At 41.4% G+C, this 16,217-nt stretch overlaps 1 protein-coding gene across 6 annotated transcripts in view; it reads left to right on the top strand.

The window, feature by feature from the left end:
- LOC108941134 (LARGE xylosyl- and glucuronyltransferase 2-like) overlaps positions 1–16,217 on the top strand; it is a 76,227-nt gene that overhangs the window by 44,026 nt on the left and 15,984 nt on the right. The gene's annotated exons all lie outside the window — the stretch shown is intronic.

The following is a 16,217-nucleotide window of genomic DNA, read 5'->3' as shown; positions in this document are numbered from 1 at the left end:
TTTGAGCTCCAACACAGAGCCCAGCTGTTGTTTCCGACCGAGAAGCAAGGCACATGACCGAATCGCTAGAACTTTTTTGGTGGTGGTAATTTGTAATCCTACATCAAAGAGTCTTTCAGACTGGTACTAAAACTGTGCTGGCAAGGACGTCTGATATGAAGGAGACAGGAGATCAAATTAGCTTAGCCAGCTAAAGCATGAAGCTGAAGCTGGCTGAACACATCTAAGTAACTGTTACACCATATAATCACATCAAGGAAGTGTTTTCATAAGGGCCCATTTACGGCTCGGCTTGACGTAGAGCACACCTGCGAGAGTACCTTGTCCCCAAGAGAAATGCCATATCGTTCAGTAAGTAAGCAGCAGATACAAAAGGCACAAGGATGGGTTATGAAACTTACTGAAGCATGACGAGCAATCAAAATCACAGCTATAGCACTTCATCGATAAGGCCACAGCACAGGATGCCTATCCAGTCTTTCCTTTCTTCGTGCTTCACTATTTGAGCTTGCCCTTGAATTGCCATTTGTGTTTCTTTTGACCCGCGGCGGGTTTGGTCATTGCCTGCTGTGCGGCGGGTCCGGGTTTCGAGCCCTGCTTCGAGTGCCTTGTAATAGACTGGCGTCCCGTCCTGGGTGTGTCCCCTCCCCCTTCGGCCTTGCGCCCTAGGTTGCTGGGTTATGCTCCGGCTCGCCGCAGCCTCGCTCGGGACAAACGGTTGTTGACATTGGTTAGTTGGTTGGTTGGTGTCTTTTGACTAGTTCTATCCATGACTAAACTGAACACCCGTAAAACTTGTGTGAACTCCAAGTTATCGGTGAACCTCTGCAGGATTATATATTTCTACGCAATCTCCCAGGCTGAACCGTCTGCTCTTGTTGGTAAATACCTAAAGTGGATTATTGGACAGAACATAAAGAGTAGGCAGTTTTCCATGTAAACCAGGCCCATACTGGAAAGGCTTGCTGACTGATAGACGGAGCTGGAGGGAGACAGTGTTCATGTGAGTATTGATTTCTGCGGTTCAGTAAGTGCTGCATAGAGGGGAGCTCTCAATACAGCAAATTTACATTAACAGTGAGATCCCTGCCATCGATTGGGACTCCACACATAGCCATGTTTTTTGCCAGAAACACAAGAGTGGGTCCTTATGGACTCCTGGTGTTTGGCCCAGGTTTATATCACAAAATGCGTTATTGTTGCATTGCTTTTATTGCTGTTAAAGGTTGGGAATTACTTCTGCAGGATTTTCCTCTTGCAAAAGCACTTTACTTCCCAGTGGTACAAAGAATATATAGAACTGACATCTATGAAAACATAACTTCTTCCAGTATTTATGAATAAATGTTATCTGCTCTGGTCCTGTGCATGCAGTAGCATTGTCAGACAATGAGGCATAACATTAAACTTTCATAGCTCTTGAACCTTCAAAAGACAACAGAGTCTTCTGAGCATATTGTATTTATTTTACCCTCTATATTTCATGTATAAATGTGCTTAATTACACACACACACACACACACACACACACACACACACACACACACACACACACACACACACACACACACATTTTCTGAACCGCTTCCCATACGGGGTCGCGGGGAACCGGAGCCTACCCGGCATTACTTTTTCTAAAAAGGACATGATCATACAAATTGTAAAGAACAGGACAAGACTGCAGAAAAAGTATTGCTGGTTGTTTGCAGTACACATGACTCAAACTGTATGTTCAGATGCATCAGGTGGGCAGTGCAGATTCAAATCACCTTTTTTTTCTGAACTTGGCAGTTTAATTTATGGAACTTTAGTTTTCTTAATATTTTAGAACTAGGAAATTGTGTAGTACTCATTAGTATAATAGACTTTAGTCTGTCATTTCAATTTGGGAATATTTACTGTAGTTAATAAAGCACTCATGTCTTTGTTTTAGTATCCAGAAGCACAACTTAATTGGAGGAAAATGTTATTTATTTATGTATTTTTTGTTCCCTCTGAGTTGTACGTTGCTGTGGAAAAACATGATTGGGAAATTAATAAACGTAAATGTAGATGTAGAGCAAACACTGAATTTTTATAATTAGAAATGATTAGTCTTGTGTTTACCAAGTTTGTAAAGGATGTTTCTATTGTGTTCCATTCCCCAGGACTGAAAAATAAAATTTATTCAGATGAACAAGATTAGATTCCCTTTTGTTTACTTGACGAGTATAAGGAATTCTTTGGTAAGAGGACCAGTGTTTGGAGGAGCACTATTAATTGCTATCTGTTTCAGTGCATTAAATGTTTACAAATGACTTGTAATGCGACAGTCAGCAGTTACTTGCTGGTTTTATGAATAATCCTTCTTTCATTTATTATTAATGCCATTAAAAAGCAGATACACAGGTAAGCGGAAAGCACAGTGACGGAGGAAATAAAATACCTCTATGGTACAGTGGAATGCAGTTAAGGACATCAGCAGTCTCAGAATGATGTTTCCTGGAAAAATGTGTGTACAGTGAGGTGTTGATGTGCAATTGGCTTAAGACTGGGCAGTTGGTGTGGGAAGATGGGCAAACGGGTCCTAGCTACAGATGTGGATGTACTCAACCCTCTGGTGTCCCAACCAGTGGGATCAAGCTGACCTTTGTATTTTTTTTAAATCCAGTCACTGCAACAGAGTACATACTGACATGTAAAATCCCCTGAATGCCATGTGGTCTCAAAACAAAGGCAAAGACATGGCTATATTTGTGTCTCTGTTGTGTAAGGTGTTCAACACGGTTAACCCAGAGCCCCAACATCTGGCATCGCCTTAGGCTGGAGGACTGCCCACTTAATTAAGCTTTTAGAATTTATGCCAAACACGCTTGCAGTCACATACACAACGTACATGCACAAAAGTAGATTTTATGTTATGGCAATATTCTCATGCCAAGAGGAAAAAAAAAATCTGTACATTTAAATTATTAATTTGGCTCGAAGCTGCTTTTATCTGGGGTGATTTACATCTCTGCATTTTGCTCCTCCGTAGTTTTATTTAATGCGTGTGTGTGTCTGTGTGTATGCATTAAATATTTAAATAATTTATATTTATTTTCTAATTGTTATTTTTAATTATATATATATATATATACATTTAATCAAGTGCGTTTGGTTAAGTACCCTTTTCCTTTTTAAAATGTTCAAGATTCTCTCCAGGAAGTTAAATCAAAGTCATTATGATCATAAAACCAAATCTTTAACCCCTTAGCTGCTTAATGCGGTGTTATATCAGACCTGTCGAAATGATTCCGTATAACTTGGCTATTTAATATAGTTGAAATAAAATTGGTCTCAGTGATTGTTATTAAATAACTTGTTACCTACTGATTTATTTGCTATATGGTTGACTTTTTCTGTCCTGACATAGGTTTGGACTCTTGATATAGCGCAGAAATGTGTGAACCCATGATCAGAGGTAAATTTTCAGATCGTGGTGTGATTTTTCAGTAAAATGTTTTTGATTGCTTTTCATTCAGTAAAATGAATTTGATTGCTTTTCATTAAATGCTTATGAAATGTGTCTGCAAAAGAGACAATGGAGCATAAAGCTAAGTCATTTACAAAGTATGACGGATACCTTCTCCATTATGGTAGTTTAGAGGAATGATGGTTGGAGGGCTCAGGCACTGCTCTTGTCAAACCCCAACATGTAGCAGCTCTGACCCTCCTTGCACAGGAAAGTAGTGCATGCTGGGAAGCTGCACTTCCTAACGTTAAAAATGTCTTCTGTACTTTAAATCATACAATGTGGTTTTACTGAAACATTTGCATTTATTTAGCAGATACTTTTCTCCAAAGCAACTTCCCTTGAACTTTATGTAGTGTTATGAGCCCACACACCTTATTCACCAAGGTGACTTACACTGCTAGATACACTACTTACCATGGGTCACTCATCCATACATCAGTGGAACACACACACACACACACACACACACACACACAATGAGGGAAGCTGAACAGCATGTCTTTGGACTGTGGGAGGAAACTAGAGCACCCAGAGGAAACCCACACAGACAGGGGGAGGACATGCAAACTCCACACCAACTGAGCTGGGATCAAACCCACCTCCTCTTGCACTGTGAGACAGCAGCACTACTCACCGTGCTACCTGAAACACACTACATCCTGTGCAATATATTTATTTACCCTGTGCTCCCTGGGATATGCCAAAATAAAGTGCTCACTGTGTCAATATACTTCAAATAATTGACTACAAAAACAAAAAAAGTAAGAACACACACACACACTCACACACAATCTGAACCACTTGTCCCATATGGGGTCGAAAGGAGCCAGAGCCTAACCCGGCAGCACAGGGCGTAAGGCTAGAGGGGGAGGGGACACACCCAGGACGGGACGCCAGTCCATCGCAAGGCACCCCAAGCGGGACTTGAACCTCAGACCCACTGGAGAGCAGCACCCGCTGCACCACCGCGCCCCCAAAGTAAGAACAGTAACGATAAAAAAAAGATTCTAAAAAAATGAGCACACATTCATGGAATACTGGGACTTCAGGTTTTAATACAAGTTTTTAAAAGAACATAATATGCAATGCAACAATACACAATAGTAATACGCCAGGATGCATCAACAATGCGTGCAGTAACATGAATCACTGGGACAGTGCAATAGTGTGTCTGCCAGGGGCAGCAGGTGGCACAATGGTTAGAGCAGCTTTCTGGCTCTCAAACTACCCACCTCTTGCTGAAGTACCTTTGTAACCAGAGTATTGACCCTGACTTGACCCTGCAAAAATTATACCGTTTTATAAACTGGCAAACAGCCGCTTGTAACATGACATTATAAGTCACTGTCAATAAAAGTGCCAGCTAAAGGAACAACAAAATGAATGGATAACTAAAGAAATGTTGGGTAGAAAAAGGTACATCTTAGCAATCTCTGTGGAACAAGGCGCTGCACTGGGCATAAATGAACTTGTAACCCTGGATGTAAAAAAACCGATGAATAAGAAAGCAATGATGCTGACGCATCTGCCTTGTTTATTTCACAAGCTGAAAAAGCATGTTTCTCATATTCTAAGAATGTGTATTTTTATCACGTTCTTACCTCCCTAACAATCAAACATCTGATCCATTGCTTCAAATGAATATATTCTATTTTTTCGCCAGTTGTTCTCTACATCATGATGAATCTGTTTGCTTTTGTGCTAATTGTTTATCCTAAAAAATCTCTAATTTTGGAAGTACTCCCAGCAGCAAGAACCCCGCTGTGCAGTTCTCATTAACTCCATTAGGAAAGAAACATCTGAAGTTTAATGTTTTTGGACTTGGAAGGGAAGTTCCTCAGCACTGTAGCTGTAGGACAATTGCTCAAGCTGTCGAGCCTTATTGTTCATTCGCTCCCTTCGCTCTCTCCTTCCAAATGGGTCACATTTTATGCTCTCCAAGTTTCGTGTGCACCTATTTATCAGAGTAGCAAATTATTACCAAATTATTCACACTGTGACGTGGCTCGTCCTCTGAAAAAGCTGAAGCATCCCTTGTGTATTTCTTTTGCATTTTTTTTTATTACTGCAAGAACAGCAACGCTGCATCTCTGTGATATACGAAGGTACAAAACAAAGTAATATTGAGAGCTGCAGGTGTAAATGAAGGATAGCAGATTACAGTGTCTCTCAGAAATTGTCACTATTGTCCAAGTCCATTATTAGAAATGACAAGAAGCTGTAACCTGACATTCGAATCTAACAAGTACAATTTTATCTGATAAAATCAATCACTAGGATCCTCTGTATATAACGAAAAATAAAAGTATAGGCCGCAATTAAGTTAAGGATAGGAACGAATACAGAAATTTAACCCAAAAAATGAAAAAGACAAGAAAACGGTGCTTTGAAAAATTTCAACGGGATTTTGAACAGACTGGTTTTCCCTTGAATACAATATTTCAGCAATATTTTAAAATGTGGCAACCTGTAATTTTGCTAGCACTCCAAGTAATCATGAAACTCAGTTTTAAAACTGCTTTTCTGTGTAAAAATGATCTGTCGTACCATCAAACAACTAGAATATGTGACCCAGTGAGGCAGAAAATGAAGAAACGGAAAGAGGTAAAAGAAAAAAGATGCTTAAATATCAGAACGAAACTGAAAAACATATGCTGAGGAAACATAAAAATGCAATTCCCCTATAAAATATTGCATGTGAAATTAAAAAATAAGAAAACACTACAATATGGCATGACTAAATCATCAACATATGGGCATGTTCTTGGTATGGACTAAGAGCCAAAACATAAAGTACATTAAGAATTGCCTGGCCTATTAACCATTAACTCTGTGTTTATTACAAAGCTGTTTGCTTTTGTTCAAGGGATATAACCTTGCCGGGGTAAATGTCAGAGATACTGTTGATACGAATGACCTCAGGAAAAAACCTGGCTGTGTAAATGGGTAGTAAACTTAAGCCATGCCAAGCCAATAAATGATGCAGGGGGAGATATTGCAGGCAGCGTAACACGAATCAGTTGCCGAGGCATCCTGAGCGAATGGCCGCTGGGGACGGACATGGATTAAACAAGGAGAGCAAACAGCAGGAGCAGAGGGGGGACATTAGCTGTGTCCAGCTTGTTTTCACATGAGCAATGCCATCTGCTCCAAGCCGCAACGAGACGCTCATTTCCCACTATTACCCTGCTCGGGGTCCGTGAAGAGAATACGCAGGGAAAGATTACCGGTGTTCTTCCTTGTTAAAACAGCGTTAAAGCGTGGGGTTAGACTTGGATCTTGGGTCTGGCTACAGCACTGCGGGAGGCCAGGTGAAAGTCACATGATTCACACAGAAAACAAATTTCGAATGCATCCACACACATCAACTGGAAATGGAAAAATGGATTTTCTGCATACAGCAGGTGTCTATGTACAGCACTTATTTATTTAGACTGGGTTCTTACCAAATTCTGACTATTTCTTGGCTTTGGGTACGAGCGTAGGAACGGTCCTACACTCCCGAATAGACTCTTTTCTGAGCCTTTCTCTCATCTTAATACTGTGAATTTAGTGAATGACGCATTTATCGGATTTATGTTGAACTCAAGCAAACTTTATGTTAAGCTGCTTTTGTGTACAAAGTCGATGTGTAATATTGGTGACTATAAAACTGCATTTTAAATATTTAGTTTAAATCTACAGTCATGGCAAAATTTAATTGCTCAGTTGCTATCTGCTTTGTGCGTTGAGTATTATCTTTCAAATTCTCCTGTGTCAGCACCTTTCTGCAATACATTATCATTTAATGAACTTTTTATCTATGTAAGTTGTGAGCCATTGTATGAAGTTTTCACTGAAACATTAGCAGGGAACATGTTTAGAAGCCCAGTTCTGGTGTTTATAGAGAGGCTTGGACTAGATTATAGAGATTAGGCTTGGACTGCTTTATTTTTCTCATGGGGGAATATCAGAAACCTATGATGTGCAGCTATTGTGGTGATAAAGAAAAATGTGCATTCTGTCAGAATTCCATAGAAATCTTTATGCGGCGTGAATGACGCATTTTGTTCGGAGAAATAGTCCCTTTGATGTTCCACACATCCAGAAATACATATGAAAAATGTGTGCTGTGGAAAACAGGATTTAGTCTCTGTTCGCGGCACATACGGGAGGGTTTTTGGTCTGTCGGAATTATGAGCGATAGCAGTTGACTTGCGGGTCCCTTGGGAGGGTTTGTCAGGCGGCTTCGCTCGGACCGTGTATTGGAAAAGACGAACGCCTCATGTGAGACGGTTATGGAGAGTGCAGCGGCCTTGTTATTTTCAAGGTTGGTAGTGCACTGATGCTTCCAGTATGGGACGTGAGAATGCATTCCGTTTGGGGCAAGGAATAAGAAAAGTTTTGGACGCGTATGTGACTTGAAGATTAAAACACATGCCACTACTATTCCAACCAACCAACCAACAACCGCTTGTGCCAAGTGGGGTCGCAGCAAGCCGGAGCCTAACCCGGCAAGGCAGGAAGCAGGGCCAAGGAGGGGGGACACACCCAGGACGGGATGCCAGTCCATCGCTAGGCGCCCCAAGCAGGGCTCGAACCCTAGACCCACCACAGAGCTGGCACCAGCTGCGCCACCGCACCCCAATGCTGCCATTCCAGGTATTATTCATTTTTAGTGTAGTAACTTACAATGTTAAGCTACTTACAGTATTTAGTCATTTATCCAGCTGGACAGTTTTACTCAAGCACTTTTAGTAAGTCCCTTACTAAGGAAGTCACCTGGAGCAATTTTAGAGTAAGTCCCTTTCTCAAGGCTCAAACAACGTTGGGAGGAATTTGAGTCACACACCTTTGGGACCAAAGGCAGCAACCGTAATCACTGTGCTACCAGCTGCCCTATGCTTTCTACACTTTGTGTATTTTGAACATTAATATGTTTCTTTGCAGCACAAGAAATCGGGAGAAGAAAAGCATTCCATGTCTTCAGTCTAGCTTTGAGGAACTCCATCAAAATGATGTTAGCTTGATGGATTTTTAATCATTGAAATCTTCCATGCCAATTACTGCATTGATGACAAAGCCACTAGAGTGAAAAAGCACTGAGTGAACAAACAGAATTTTGCCTCACCTTGATCTTATTAATATTAATCCATGAGGCACCTATCAGCTGTAAAGGAAAACGATTTGAATCGCTGTATGGTAGCAGCTCTGTGTTGTTTGTATCTCACGTCTGGATACCTCTAATACAACGGGATTCTTTGCTTCATAGCAGAAGAAATCGCACAGGCTGGCATGAATGAAACCTGTGTCCTCCTTGTAGAACCAGTATTCGAAAAGTTGGCCTTCCAACCTTTCCTGTTGCCAAGTGCAATGGCGTCACTCGTAAAAGCTGAACTCTCATATTACAAGGCCCGCAAGCACACTGTGGGCCTGACATTTTTACAGAAGCAGGAAAAGTGAACTGTGATAAATTGTAAACTCTAAGAAGTGAGTTTTAGTTCTATAAAGCTTTATCCAGTGATATCCAGCAGCTGGTACGATTTCAGCATTCGCATTCTTTCTGGAGTTTCTCTTTGCCGTCATTTTCATACGTTGCTTTGTCCAAAGGGGCAAACAGTAAGCCAGGCTCCAGCCACAGGAAAGAAAACATCAATACACCAATGAATGAATAAATCAAATTTCACATTGTGTGAGAGGAATCTCACAACGGAGAAGATGTTTTTCTCCAAAGTGACGTACGTCTCCGAGAGCAATGCAAAAGCTCAGAAAGCCAGCAGCTGGAGAGATTTGGATGTGATTCTTTTTGTACTATGTCCATAATAATATGCAACTTTGATTCTCAAACTTTTTCTGATTTTCAGATCTTGACAGGTCCTCATCTTTAATATACAGTCACTCTCTCTCCCATGAGATGCAGGCTCTAATATCACAGAGTGTGATAGTCCTTATGTTTGGTGATAAAGTCTAGAGATCCGCACCTTGAACAACAGGCTTCATCAAGTGAAGGACGCAAATCATGTATGAATACAGGAAAGAAAACTTGTAGTGCTGTTGCAGTGTGAATGAGTACATAACCTGAACATCAGACAGGTGGGAAAGCTCATGGATCTATTTGTCAGGTTATATTAATGTGTTAAGGAAAAACAAAGCAACAGGTGGTGTGGTGGTTTGTGTTGTCACCTTAAGGACTCAGGTTTGAATCCCACCACCTGCTGCTTAAGCACATGCTCAGCACCTGGCACCTGTGGTCTCTTCATGCAGATCATGTTTTAAAATATTCTGTCCTTGTACGTTTCTGTCTGTATATCATATGTCAATTGTATGTTTTACTTAATCAGTGTCTCATGTCATCAAAGCTGAAAATTATACTTGGACATCAAGCCTCTGCTTGAATGAACTTTTTCACACGTTATCATATTGGCGGTCATAGCTGTGCTTATGGCGGCAGAGTTAAAGGGGATTGACATGGTGATAGATTATTGGTTGCGGGGTCAGTGACCCTTGGACCTGCAGCACGATCTTATACATCGAGCCTCAAGGATCTGGAGAATCCGAGCTTGTGGAATTTCCTTGAAAAAGCAGCAGGGCTGACAGCTAGTGATGCCGTTGAGGAGTGCTGTTTCACTCTAAAACGCTATGAGACATTGCGTAGGATGTAATTCTGACCGGGGGCTTGAGGTGCGGTGCGTGTAGGGAAAGGTCGAGTGAGGAAGACGAGTGCGAAGGAACGCAGTCCCCAGAAACACTTGGGCGATGTCTTGGTAAGTTACAGGAAGAGACACACACACAGAATTGAAATCAGAATCTCCAGTGAGGAAATCTGCAGCATGGTGAAGCTGAAAATGCTCATTTTACTAGGGATGCTCTGTATTCCTGTGTTATACAGGAAAATGGCCACAGAGATGAGGTTTAGTGCCTACATTTGAGTTCATACATCTGACACAAAACCTCCAGAGCAAGCGTAAAATTGTTTTTTCTTTTTTTAATAACAGAAAAGGATTAGAGACATAATAAAGATATTGTACTGGGAAAATGCAAATAGACACAGATGCACGAAACAATTTTAAGGCAAAGAGTTACAGTATTTTACAAGGGTAGTTGTACAGATCTAAGATCCAAAAGGTGATCTAATCTTCCAGAGTTCACTCAAAAGTTTGTTTCTAACTCAGGTGAGATTTTCCAAACCCCACAGACAGTGTATTTTACAGAGCAACCTTTACAAAGAATATAATTTTTTTTTTTTCCTCCTAATAATAGCTGACTAACTGATGCTGGAAATGGTCACGTTTCCCAAATATAAATTAACTGGGCTTGTGTCTCACAGCTCGCAGGCACAAATCCAGTTGGGGCAGCTGAAGTTGTACAATAAGCGGTGAACTTAAATTGCTTTCCTAAATATTCAGCTGAATCACACGGTAAGTTAGAAGTGTCTGCTAAGCATATAAATAATGCAGAAGGCATTAAAGTGCTGCTTCATGTGTCGAAGCAGCATGCGTCTCTGACTCCATCTGACACAGCAGCACCGCTCCCGTAAAACAGTAGGAGGGAGAAGCAATTACTGGAAGAGCAGCTGTGCTGTGTGGGAGTGTGGGAGTGTGCGTGGGGAGTCCAGGCCGCTTTAAACACCGTCACATTTGTCACGCTGCAGTTGCAGACTCTAAGATTAGCCCACGGGAACCTTTTTTTAATGTGTACTGACCAAACAACACCCACGAGTCCATATGGACACAAACTATGCTTTCTGTTTTCATTGAGAAAACCAAATATAAATCTTTGACAATGGAAGAAGAATGAAAACTCCTCTTTGAAAGATTTCTTGGGAAAACTCAAAAGATGAAATGAGAGAAAATGAGCAATGCAGAACACACATCTATTTCTATTGCTGCTCAAATACATATATGTATAGATATTAATCGAGTTAAGGTATTCAGTATACTCGAAGAAAAGAGGTATCAATTGATAAGCTCTTAAAATTGCCACAATTATCATCAGTGTACTCGTCAAAAAATGTCAAAATTAATGGTGCTGATGGTGAAAATTACCGTGGTAATAATTTTCATAATAATTAATGTGGCGATCATGACATGAAAAAAACTCAATAAAACAAACTGTCATAAATACTTTTCCCCGTTGCTGTGTCATGCTGTTGATTTTAAGTGAGTGGAGGAAATTAGGCTCAGTCATTAGAAATTAACGGTGCTGGAAGTGACAATGACGAAAGCAAATAATTTTCTTAATGTTGCAGTAGCGTCATGTTGTACAAATTAATTACGGACCTTGACTTTTGTGTGTGTAATAACATTTTTTATGTATTGGTGATGCTATGAAGGTTTCCTCTGCTTTCATCAGCCATGTTTTTTATCGCACAATGAGAAAGAAAGTTCGCTCTAGTTGATTTTCCCATGCTGGCTAAGCAATGTAATAGTAATAACAATAATGGTCCTCCAAAGACAGTGAACCACATAAAGCATTCTTACGGGACTGTGATGTCAGCTGATGCAGTTTTACTGTCTCTAACCAAATAGCAAGAGGCACTAACGGCCACAGCATATTTTCACATGTGCTGTTTTAATGGCCGTAGTGCAGGTATCTAGGCGTTCCCATAGGCACAGGTCCAGATTGCAGCTCTGTTTCGCCCGAGAAGGAGTTCAGATTCCAGCCTGCTGTCATGCTTGAGAAAGTATGTCAAACTCTGCCTGACAGTAGAGTGAGGCTGAAATACCGGAAGACATGCTGCTCACGTGCAGGGGCACTGCTGCTCATGGTGATGGGCAGGGGGTAGCAAAGCAGCTCTGCAGAACAATAAGGGATGTGAGAGGGGTGTGGGTCCATTTAGATGATGAATGGATTGGGGTAGGATAAGGACGTGGAAAAGTTGATGGGATTCCGCAGGGTCATGGAGGTAAGGGAGGAGGGTAAATTTTGGGAGAGGTCTCGTTGAAGAAAAGTAGGATTTGGGAGAGACGTGGATACAAAAACCCCTTCAATGGCTTTGCTTTGGCTGTGTGGTTTCCACTGGGACACCTGGATTCACCTGTGCAGATGGACAAGTGTCTTTAGGTGCAAAATATTTCTTAAAACTATTATTAAATACATGTGTATGGTTAATTCCTCTGTTTTACAAAGAGTCTCAACACAGGGTTGAAGACTCTAATGAAGTTGCTCATTCTTTTTATTGGAGGTTTATTAATGACTTGTATGTTTATGTTTTAGAAGATCCAACTGGGTCACTCAGATAATTTTCATAATACACCTTCTCACCATGAGGATACTGCTATATCTCACATATACATATGTGTACATTTTTACATTCTTGGATTCAAGTCCTCATTAACGTACCAAAATAGTCCTATGCACTACCTTACGGAGGTAAAGTCCTGGAGACGTTAGTGCTGAAGGAAAAATACAGCACCAACTTTTTCAACAGCTGGGAGGGTGGCTCGACGTTTTACTGGTTTGAAAGAGAAAAATACCCAAGCTTCTGTGAGCAAAATGAAGAATTGCTCCATTATCTTTTTTTTCAATGTATTTCCTGGAAGTGATAGAGTTAAAACATTAATTAGAAACTTTACTTCACAGTGTCATATCCAAGCAACTTGCAAGGTGTTACTCTTGTAAGCTTTTGGTATCTATCTATCTATCTATCTATATCTACCTAATCTTTTTCATCCAGTAAATAGTAATTTTTTTTCTTTCAATAAATAATTTTTTCCACAAATACTGGTAATTTGACCTGCCTTGTACAACAGTTCAGTTTACATGTATTTATTTATCAAATGTTTTTCTACAGCACACCTTAGGCACAGCAGGTAGCACGGTTGTCCGAGCTGCACCTTTGGCTCTGAATGTTGCTTGTTTGAATCTCACCTCCAGCTGTAGAAACCCTTGAGCAAGGAATGTACACTAAATTGCTCCATTCAGACTACCCAGCTGTCACAGTGGATAAGCTCACGGGAGTTGCTTCGGAGACAACTTTACTCTAAACAAATAGATCATTTTGAACAGCAAAGGAGTCATTGTTTTATTTAGAGTTTCTCACAATATTTGTAGAAATAAATAGTGTCAAGTCTGTGTGTGAAAGGAGCTGAGCTGCTACAGGTCAAATAAACTGCACATTGGCTTCATACATTAACAGCGAGTTGGGTGGTGGTTAGAGTTACTGCCTTTAGCGCCAAAGGTCACAAGTTCATTTCCTGCCTCTGGCTGTAATACCCTTGAGCAAGGTACTTACCCTAAATTGCTCTAGTAAAATTACCCAGCTGTATAAATGGTAAAATTACTGTAAATACTTTAACAGTGTAAGTCACTTTGGGAAAAAAAGTGTCAGCTAAGTGAATAAATACAGTTTAATTAGTTATGTTGAGGTAATGTTTATGGAGTGCAACGTACAACCAAAAATTTAGTGCTATCAGTCAAAAAGTGTATTTTTATTTCCACAGCACGACTGAAAATGAAAGTCTGCTGTTCGAGAACCAATATATCCAAACCAAATCTGAGTGAGATTTGATTTTGTGGGCTTCATTCATGAAACGGGCTGTGGCCTCACCGAGCAACACGGGCTGTTGCAGAAAGAAAAAAAAAATGTTAATGATTTGCCACCATCGCCACTTAATATGTGCTTTATTACAGAGGCAAGTCAGGCATATTTGTTAATTAAGAAATGGAAGAAAACCTATTTATCTGCGGAGCAGCTATTTAATAGAATTGACTCAGTCATTCCAGCGGCGCTCAGGGGCGAGGAACTCCATACAGTGCCATGGTGCGATAAAACCCTTGGTTCAATATGCAATTATGTCCTTTGTTCTTGCCTTAAAGGAGGCTGAAGAAAGTAACAGTGACGTTATGGATGTGCCCAAGATGCCCCCCCACCTCTCGCAAAATAAGTGCCAATCGATGCGAAAAGCCTTCAGAAACAATTAGTTGTGGGTCAGGCTCAATGAAACGTTCATCTAAGGCAATCAGGCTTTGTGTGTTAGAAGCGCAGCCTGTTAGTCAAAGGTAAAACAGTCTCAGTGTGTGTTTCCATGTCTGGTTTTCTTTCTTTAGCCTTCATTTCCAGTCAAGGTGACTTTCTGCTGCTCGATTGTCACTCGCGATACTTGGTTCGGTAAATCTGGAGCAACACGAGTAAATCCTCCGTAAATGCGCCGTACACTCATTAAGCACACTGGTAAACCTGGAGCCCAGGTAAATACTGTTGTGGCAAAGTGCACGGTGTTTCCCAATCCTCCTACAGCAAAGGGAGCAAACAGAAATTAATAAGTTAATACTCGAGTAATGCATTTTTGCCAGTTACTCAATGATGAAATCTCAGATGACTGAAATGACTGCATATGATATGCTGTAGTACAATTCACCTGTACTGGAGAATGAAGGCATTGGGACGAACAGGTGAACAAGCTCTCTGTCGATCCATTTCGCAGGTTAATTCGGATGATGGATGTGTGACGACAAAATCGAAGGGTCTGTTCGTAGTCGAGGAACTGCTGCCGGACCCATGGAAAAGGACACATTATTCGTTTCGCCGCAGCAGCCAGCAATCCTGGTTTGAGTAGGAAACGCCGACCTGCCGCGTTCAGCAAGGTTCACGCGGCAGGTATTACCGTCCGAAGACAGTGGAGTTTAGTCAAATAATTCCGGCAGGTGTTTCATGGCGCCGCTTCCCTTTGAAATCGTGCCTCTGTAAAACTGCACGCTCAACACGGATGGCACATAATGGCAAAGTCAGCTCTGCAGATTTGCAAAGTTCGGATGCTGTAAAACCTACTGCTGCTCTCTGCAAAGCAAACCGGAGAACTTGGAACACCAGCGTTCTCCCCCAAGGCTGTCGTTTAACACCACATGGTTTAATTCGCAGAGCGAGCGCTGAAACGCTTATCCTCCCCAACTGCGGTGGGGCTGTGATGACACAGCACATCTTCTCTAAGAGAGGGGGAGAAGAGGTGTCATCTGCAGAGGACAAGATGCTGCACGAGTTAACTTCCTCACATCTAGGGTTATACGAATTTTTGCAGTACATTTGAATTCATAAACGGATCCCTGCTTATCTCCCAAGTACACACACACACACACATTTTCAGAACCGCTTGTCCCCTACAGGGTCACGGGGAACCGGAGCCTACCCGGCAACACAGGGCGTAAGGCCGGAGGGGGAAGGGGACACACCCAGGACGGGACGCCAGTCCGCCACAAGGCACCCCAAGCGGGACTTGAACCCCAGACCCACCGGAGAGCAGGACTGCGGTCCAACCCACTGCGCCACCGCACCCCCTATCTCCCAAGTAGTTTCACATTAATATTTATTAATTTAGCTTACAATGATAAGTGTCTTATTTACCCATTTATACACTTGAGTCATTTTACTGGAGTAATTTTGGGTAAGTACCTTGTTCGAGGGTACTGCGGCGGGATGTGGGATTTGAGCCTACGACCTTTGGGTCCAAAGGCAGCAGTTTTAACAATTACGCTACAAGTCAGCAAAACCCTTGAAACAACTCAAAGGTAGAACAGCAGGACAAGTGGACTTAAGTCTTTTGATCACATGTTCTGTTTTTTAAAAAAAAAATTAAAGTTACCTGGAATAACAGGAAGCACAGTGTTAAGAGCCCTTAGCGTTGGACTTTGAGATTGTAGGTTTAAATCCGCCCTTCTGCTCTAGTGGCCTTGGTCGAGGGACTTACCTTAAACTGCTGCGGCAAAAAAAGCCCCAGATGTATAAATCGGTAAATAATTCCAGGTA

The sequence above is a fragment of the Scleropages formosus genome, chromosome 11 (genome assembly GCF_900964775.1).
Source record: "Scleropages formosus chromosome 11, fSclFor1.1, whole genome shotgun sequence".
In the NCBI taxonomy this organism is placed as follows: Eukaryota; Metazoa; Chordata; class Actinopteri; order Osteoglossiformes; family Osteoglossidae; genus Scleropages; species Scleropages formosus.
Note: the sequence above shows the minus strand (reverse complement) of the source record. Positions and strands in the feature narration are given on the sequence as shown.